Source organism: Cardiocondyla obscurior, linkage group LG26 (genome assembly GCF_019399895.1).
Source record: "Cardiocondyla obscurior isolate alpha-2009 linkage group LG26, Cobs3.1, whole genome shotgun sequence".
In the NCBI taxonomy this organism is placed as follows: Eukaryota; Metazoa; Arthropoda; class Insecta; order Hymenoptera; family Formicidae; genus Cardiocondyla; species Cardiocondyla obscurior.
In genome coordinates, this window is record NC_091889.1 from 1,209,693 (window position 1) to 1,210,071 (window position 379).

Sequence of the window (379 nt, forward strand, 5' to 3'; positions counted from 1 at the left end):
AAAAAAAAAAGAAAAAGACGTGAATCGAAAAATGTAAGTGCTGAATAAGATAAAAAATTCTGTCTGATTAGACAAGTTGAGACGTACTACTGAAAACCGCGATGTCTAACTTGGCCGGTTGACCCGTACTACATTTGCGATGGTGGCAGCTTGTAGTGGAGGTTCTTAGAATTAAAATATCAAGTTTGTTTTACCAGCTTTATTACCCGGTAAATAAGATTTTTTTTAGTTCCGAGAAAATCTACTGCAAGCCGCCACAGTCGCTAAACTCATAATTTTTTTTTTTCTATTGGAATGTAAAGATATTCAGAAGACTAAAATCATAACTTGACCGGTGAGTCACTTGATTAATTAACAGAATGAATATCTTACTCAGCAG